Source organism: Ostrea edulis, chromosome 1 (assembly GCF_947568905.1).
Source record: "Ostrea edulis chromosome 1, xbOstEdul1.1, whole genome shotgun sequence".
Taxonomy (NCBI): domain Eukaryota; kingdom Metazoa; phylum Mollusca; class Bivalvia; order Ostreida; family Ostreidae; genus Ostrea; species Ostrea edulis.
In genome coordinates this window covers 25,174,677-25,182,421 of record NC_079164.1, presented here as the reverse complement: position 1 = coordinate 25,182,421, position 7,745 = coordinate 25,174,677, and the positions used below count along the sequence as shown (strand labels likewise).

General features: G+C 33.3%; 1 pseudogene; it reads right to left on the bottom strand.

Moving 5' to 3' along the window:
• Positions 1 to 1,462: 1,462 nt before the first annotated feature.
• LOC125663959 (uncharacterized) lies at positions 1,463 to 6,422 on the bottom strand (annotated as a pseudogene).
• Between the last annotated feature and the right edge of the window lie 1,323 nt (positions 6,423 to 7,745).

The window sequence follows — 7,745 nt, the reverse complement described above, 5'->3', positions numbered from 1 at the left end:
GTTTTATAATTTATGAGCAAAACATTTCTGAAACAGGAATATTTAAATATCTTATATAAAAAGACATAAAGCAACAACTAAAAAAGAGGGGGATGTAACACCCCCCCCCCCTTAAATCCCATACACTGATTAGAATAGGTCCTCAGTACCCCTTTGCTTACCGGCAATGGTGATGTCTCCATATGAGTTAAATATTCTCGAGAGGGGCGTTAAACAATATTCATTATTCAATCAATCAACTTGACAGTATGAATAAAATCATTTAAAGATTGGCATTACCCTAATAATTTACTTAGCTTGCAAAGTATCACAGTATTTCTGGTATAAAATAATCCAAGGCCAACTATACAAGAACACAATTAACTTAGCTTGCAAAGTATCACAGTATTTCTGGTATAAAATAATCCAAGGCCAACAATACAAGAACACAATTAACTTAGCTTGCAAAGTATCACAGTATTTCTGGTATAAAATAATCCAAGGCCAACAATACAAGAACACAATGACCCTGGTTCAAATTCAAGACCCACCAAACATTTATTTTTTTTTTTACACATACATAAAAATAATAGTTTAAAATACATCTCTTAACAATTCCATTTCCATACAGTAAAACCGTACAATTTATTACATGTATTAGTGTATGTAGCACCAACAAATGACTCTTACACATTTGCAAGTAAGAATGAATTAAAACAACATTAAAGACAATTTTTCTCTAGAATTTTACTTAGGTATCTTGGAAGTTTGTCAGTATTGCAGGTACAAACCAATGTGCATTAATGCAATTGAACATACTCACAGGGATTTTTTCTTCAGCAATTTAAAACACTTTATTTGATTAATTGCACGCTCAACGTGTATTCGATGTGAAGCAATTTTTCTTGTGATACTTGCATCGCCTTCACTAAATAGCTTAGAACAAGCTGCAAGGGGTGGAATATTTAACTGCAGGTCTAGATCTGATAATTCTTTTGCAATTAAAATCCTTTGTTAGACATTAATGCATCTTTTTCTACAATAAACGTTTTTTCTTTCAAATGTTGCAAATAATTGTAAAACCCACATTGTTCAATGATATCATTGTCAGAAATTCTTCCTGAATATAAATCTGAAGCAAATAAAATTGACCCCCTTGGGTCACATACAACAAGATCTTTTAATGTATTAGATGATTTGTAGTCAGAATACCACTGACTTTGTTGCTTCGATGATGAAGGTTTTTCAGTCTTTAACTCAGTACAGTCAAGAATGGCTAAACAATTAGGAAAATCTTGCTTGTAAGACTGGGGCATGCTTTCTATAATTGTATCTCGATGAGGCCAGTAACTTAATGAACCTAATCTTAAATACATATACTTTACAACCCCATTAATAACTGTTGATACCGTTTGAACCTTTATATCAAATCTAAAAGCTAAATCTTTCACATTCAAACCATTTCTGAGTCTGCACAAGTACATTAACACCTGCTGTGACAAGGGAAATCTGTCAACACGTGCTTCTTTTCTTTTGTCTTCATACATAATTGGGTTTTCACTATTTAGACCATTTGGAAACAGAAAAGTAACAAGCAAAACAAACCTAGCATAAGTTAACCCAGTATAAAATTCAAACAACTTTTTGATCTTGGACTTAGAAACTTCTTTTGCATTAAAAACTTTATTTCCCTCTGTTTGGCAAGCAGCGTCAGACAATTTCTTTTTCTTTTCAATTTCATGACGCAGGCATGTATTTTCTTCCTCTAGCTGTCTTACTCTCGAAACCAAGGACAGCATATCCAAAGATGAGAATACTGAAATAGTACATATAATAGTTCATTAATCACTATTCTTGAAATTAAATGTCCCTTCTCAGCAAGAGAATTACTCATTTCAGAGGCAGTGCATTTTTGCCCAAATTCTGTCTTGAGGAATCAGGAGACTCTTACATGTTGAAAAAAAAGTCATGTTTATTATTTCCAAATTCAAGGCCAATTAATGGTTTCTGGTGTTTCTTTTTGTATATTTGTAGTGTACACAAAAAAGATTTATTTGTTGAAAAAATAATCAAAAATGTTGATTTCATTGCTGAAATGTATGAGAAACTTGCTACTTTTTTCCTTCAGCATGGATCGAGAAGATCAGACAATTTACCTGATGCATAAGTTTATGTCATACTGAATGCATTGAAAATGAAATATATATAGATGAAATTGTGATTCTTTTTAATCATAAAATGAGAATTGTTCTCATCTATGGCTGGGTCTTCCTTCACTAGCACAAATATACTTACATTCTTCTGTTTGGCACATAGCATCTGTCACATGATCTGAAGTGGTCTGTGTACTAAAACAGCATTTCATTGATGGAGAATTGATCAAATCTTCAAAACTGAACAAAAATTAATATATAAATAAATACTCAGCTTGGCCTAAACTCTCTGGTGTAGCATACCTTCTTAAATCAAATGTCTCCCCAGCTCCCCAAATCAAATTCCTCCAAATTGCACCCTCCGCCCCTTAATGCAGTTGTACTGCATGATATGGAGGAGAAAGTATGAGCAGAAGCATATACTTGTGCATTAAGGAAAAGAAGGAGAAAAAATTTCATCAACATCAATGTGACCAATATCATTGTTATGTATTGTACAAAGTTTCAAGTTTATTGGATAAGCCACTTAATAGGGCAAGTGTTCACTTAAATCCTCCAGACCTCCACCCCTGTTAGATCACTATAACTTATGGAAAAATTATTGGATCCTCATATCGCAACAATTTGCACATCTACAAATGACAATCAAGCATTGTACAAAGTTTCAAATCTACCAAATAACCGTAAAGGAGGTGAAGCATTCACAAGATTTAGTGACAGACAGACGGACAGGAAAAGGGGAGACATAAGAAGGAATTCATGTTTTAATTTCATTCATGAGCTTTTAGAACACACAAATTTCTAATACATGTACACACAAATTTTTAATACATGTACATAACTAAATTTATAGAGTTTTAAGATTTTTCACTATATTACATTCAGCTTGTACAAATGTACATTTCACTGTTTGAAGGAATCAGTTCCATGTAAATCAAATTTAGTAGCATGCACTGTGTGGGTAGTAATGGTTGATTTAAGAAATAAAGTTCTTGTGTTCATGGATATTGCAGGATAATCTCCAAGGTGAAGAAATGTAGTTTTGAAATATAACAGCTGGGGTTTATACTTCTAACTTGTAAAAATACCCGAGTAGGGGTACATCATTGCATGCTGCATTTTCAGTAAATGCATTGGCTGGTTGACGAGATGGAAGATGCCTTGCCTTCTTAAATTCTAATGTTTTTGCATCGCATGGATCTGGAAACTCGGCAGTTGGTTGGTTCATTATGATTGACGAAATGCTAAATATATATATATTTGTACATGTAGCAGTCAGATCCCTGCAGCTGCATGAAGAACAATATTAGTGCAGGTATGTTGAAACATTCATTGAAGATTAGTTGAGACATTTTTTATCATCAATACAAATAGCATATGCCAATTAGTCCAAGAATAACAATTAAAAATGGGCAAGTACTATATAGTATCTGCAAACACTACATTGGAGGGGGGGGGGGGGGTTATTTTTGTAGTATTTTATATTTCATCATTTTGCAAGCATGTAAAGCATAATGATATTTAAATGATTTAACTTTCTGGTTTACCCAATACATATGTGGTAGTGCGAGTGATATGGCTTAGTGGAGCTCAGTGATTGTTGTTACATTACATTGTAGACCTTAATTTACAGAGACTTATCCCCACGTGTTCTTTCTTTTCTAATACTATCCGCCATATGCCTAATATTTGCTTCTTATGCCACATCTTTTGTGTTAACAGTAAAGAAATTGTAAAAATAAAAAAATTATTTTTTTTTTAAAAAGACCCTATCCCCGAAAAACGGTACGACATCCCAGAACTACGAATGTCCACGTATATTTACAAACAACAAAACATCTTACCTTAGAACATATATAAGTATCTTTCGTTATTTTCTTCACATTCAGCTGATGTTGAGGCCTATGACACAAGGCAATCCACCGCATACACTTCTGTAGATCTGTCTTTGGTTTTGGGAAGGGTATGAATATGGCTCCGTTTAACTTCTCTGGATACCTTGTGTCTGATTTACAAGTCCCAAAAGAACAATGTTTCACCATTTTTCTTTCAAAAAGCTGGGGTTTATACTTCTAACTTGTAAAAATAGTAGGGGTACATCATTACATGCTGCATTTTCAGTAAATGCATTGGCTGGTTGACGAGATGGAAGATGCCTTGCCTTCTTAAATTCTAATGTTTTTGCATCGCATGGATCTGGAAATTCGGCAGTTGGTTGCTTCATTATGATTGACGAAATGCTAAATAAATAAATAAATAAATATATATATATATATATATATATATATATATATATATATATATATATATATTTGTACATGTAGCAGTCAGATCCCTGCAGCTGCATGAAGAACAATATTAGTGCAGGTATGTTGAAACATTCATTGAAGATTAGTTGAGACATTTGTTTATCATCAATACCAATAGCATATGCCAATTAGTCCAAGAATAACAATTAAAAATGGGCAAGTACTATATACTATCTGCAAACACTACATTGGGGGGGGGGTATTTTTGTAGTATTTTATATTTCATCATTTTGCAAGCATGTAAAGCATAATGATATTTAAATGATTTAACTTTCTTGGTTTACCCAATACATATGTGGTAGTGCGAGTGATATGGCTTAGTGGAGCTCAGTGATTGTTGTTACATTACATTGTAGACCTTAATTTACAGAGACTTATCCCCACGTGTTCTTTCTTTTCTAATACTATCCGCCATATGCCTAATATTTGCTTCTTATGCCACATCTTTTGTGTTAACAGTAAAGAAATTGTAAAAATAAAAAAATTATTTTTTTTTTAAAAAGACCCTATCCCCGAAAAACGGTACGACATCCCAGAACTACGAATGTCCACGTATATTTACAAACAACAAAACATCTTACCTTAGAACATATATAAGTATCTTTCGTTATTTTCTTCACATTCAGCTGATGTTGAGGCCTATGACACAAGGCAATCCACCGCATACACTTCTGTAGATCTGTCTTTGGTTTTGGGAAGGGTATGAATATGGCTCCGTTTAACTTCTCTGGATACCCTGTGTCTGATTTACAAGTCCCAAAAGAACAATGTTTCACCATTTTTCTTTCAAAAAGCTAGGGTTTATACTTCTAACTTGTAAAAATAGTAGGGGTACATTATTACATGCTGCATTTTCAGTAAATGCATTGGCTGGTTGACGAGATGGAAGATGCCTTGCCTTCTTCAATTCTAATGTTTTTGCATCGCATGGATCTGGAAATTCGGCAGTTGGTTGGTTCATTATGATTGACGAAATGCTAAATAAATAAATATATATATATATATATATATATATATATATATATATATATATTTGTACATGTAGCAGTCAGATCCCTGCAGCTGCATGAAGAACAATATTAGTGCAGGTATGTTGAAACATTCATTGAAGATTAGTTGAGACATTTGTTTATCATCAATACCAATAGCATATGCCAATTAGTCCAAGAATAACAATTAAAAATGGGCAAGTACTATATACTATCTGCAAACACTACATTGGGGGGGGGGGGGGGTATTTTTGTAGTATTTTATATTTCATCATTTTGCAAGCATGTAAAGCATAATGATATTTAAATGATTTAACTTTCTTGGTTTACCCAATACATATGTGGTAGTGCGAGTGATATGGCTTAGTGGAGCTCAGTGATTGTTGTTACATTACATTGTAGACCTTAATTTACAGAGACTTATCCCCACGTGTTCTTTCTTTTCTAATACTATCCGCCATATGCCTAATATTTGTTTCTTATGCCACATCTTTTGTGTTAACAGTAAAGAAATTGTAAATAAAAAAAAAATAAAAATTAAAAAAAAGTTTTTTAAAAAACACCCTATCCCCGGAAAACGGTACGACATGCCAGAACTACGAATGTCCACGTATATTTACAAACAACAAAACATCTTACCTTAGAACATATATAAGTATCTTTCGTTATTTTCTTCACATTCAGCTGATGTTGAGGCCTATGACACAAGGCAATCCACCGCATACACTTCTGTAGATCTGTCTTTGGTTTTGGGAAGGGTATGAATATGGCTCCGTTTAACTTCTCTGGATACCTTGTGTCTGATTTACAAGTCCCAAAAGAACAATGTTTCACCATTTTTCTTTCAAAAAGCTGGGGTTTATACTTCTAACTTGTAAAAATACCCGAGTAGGGGTACATCATTACATGCTGCATTTTCAGTAAATGCATTGGCTGGTTGACGAGATGGAAGATGCCTTGCCTTCTTAAATTCTAATGTTTTTGCATCGCATGGATCTGGAAATTCGGCAGTTGGTTGCTTCATTATGATTGACGAAATGCTAAATAAATAAATAAATATATATATATATATATATATATATATATATATATATATATTTGTACATGTAGCAGTCAGATCCCTGCAGCTGCATGAAGAACAATATTAGTGCAGGTATGTTGAAACATTCATTGAAGATTAGTTGAGACATTTGTTTATCATCAATACCAATAGCATATGCCAATTAGTCCAAGAATAACAATTAAAAATGGGCAAGTACTATATACTATCTGCAAACACTACATTGGGGGGGGGGGGGGGGGGTATTTTTGTAGTATTTTATATTTCATCATTTTGCAAGCATGTAAAGCATAATGATATTTAAATGATTTAACTTTCTTGGTTTACCCAATACATATGTGGTAGTGCGAGTGATATGGCTTAGTGGAGCTCAGTGATTGTTGTTACATTACATTGTAGACCTTAATTTACAGAGACTTATCCCCACGTGTTCTTTCTTTTCTAATACTATCCGCCATATGCCTAATATTTGCTTCTTATGCCACATCTTTTGTGTTAACAGTAAAGAAATTGTAAATAAAAAAAAAATAAAAATTAAAAAAAAGTTTTTTAAAAAACACCCTATCCCCGGAAAACGGTACGACATGCCAGAACTACGAATGTCCACGTATATTTACAAACAACAAAACATCTTACCTTAGAACATATATAAGTATCTTTCGTTATTTTCTTCACATTCAGCTGATGTTGAGGCCTATGACACAAGGCAATCCACCGCATACACTTCTGTAGATCTGTCTTTGGTTTTGGGAAGGGTATGAATATGGCTCCGTTTAACTTCTCTGGATACCTTGTGTCTGATTTACAAGTCCCAAAAGAACAATGTTTCACCATTTTTCTTTCAAAAAGCTGGGGTTTATACTTCTAACTTGTAAAAATACCCGAGTAGGGGTACATCATTACATGCTGCATTTTCAGTAAATGCATTGGCTGGTTGACGAGATGGAAGATGCCTTGCCTTCTTAAATTCTAATGTTTTTGCATCGCATGGATCTGGAAATTCGGCCGTTGGTTGGTTCATTATGATTGACGAAATGCTAAATAAATAAATAAATATATATATATATATATATATATATATATATATATATATATTTGTACATGTAGCAGTCAGATCCCTGCAGCTGCATGAAGAACAATATTAGTGCAGGTATGTTGAAACATTCATTGAAGATTAGTTGAGACATTTGTTTATCATCAATACCAATAGCATATGCCAATTAGTCCAAGAATAACAATTAAAAATGGGCAAGTA